Here is an 837-nt window from a genome sequence, read left to right on the forward strand (position 1 = left end):
TTCCGCATGACTCATTTGTATTACTTATGTTTGGCACAAATGTTTATTTCACCAATTAGAGTATGAACTAATRATYTGATMAAATCTAGATGGAGTGTGCATCCGATTGTAATCTACAACATTCCAGCMTCATGGAGAGCGACATGGCCACATACAGCCCACCACCGAAAGTAGCTAMAGRCTTATCTATAACATTATTGTTTTTGTTGTTAACCCAATCATAAGAGGAGGATTGTTCAATTGATAAAATACAATATCAACATGTGATGCAAATTAAATATGGATGATTTAGAGATCATTCATTGATCATCCCATTGAGGATGTATCTATCTCTACTATGGATTCTTCCATGCAGAGTCTCGTTCAACAACATGCCGTGTGAAATGTCAGCAAGGTGTGCAAATGTCAAATGAGCGCAGCATCTCTTATCTTGATACAACATGGTTGGGAGGAACATTTGTTTCTATGATTTCAACAAAGGTAATTGGACAAGGTCCATTCAGGTCTCATAATGGGGTGCCCACGAATTCTCTCAAACCTCAATGTAAAACCACTGTCTGGATGGGTCCCAAATGGAACCTGTTCCTGTGCCTGTGTCTGATCCTGTGCCTATCGCCCGCTCTAAAGGGCCATAGAGTTCTCAATGTGTTTATTGGATTTCCACAGGCCACAGAGGCACAGTGCTGGCCTCTGTGGGCTGTTACTGTGCTTCTCCAGCAGCACTGTGCCTCTGTGGGTTGTTACTGTGCTCTCCTCCAGCAGCACTGTGCCTCTGTGGGTTGTTACTGTGCTTCTCCAGCAGCACTGTGCCTCTGTGGTGGTTCTGTGCTCCTCTAG

This window comes from Salvelinus sp. IW2-2015, unplaced genomic scaffold (genome assembly GCF_002910315.2).
Source record: "Salvelinus sp. IW2-2015 unplaced genomic scaffold, ASM291031v2 Un_scaffold6020, whole genome shotgun sequence".
NCBI classification, from domain to species: Eukaryota; Metazoa; Chordata; class Actinopteri; order Salmoniformes; family Salmonidae; genus Salvelinus; species Salvelinus sp. IW2-2015.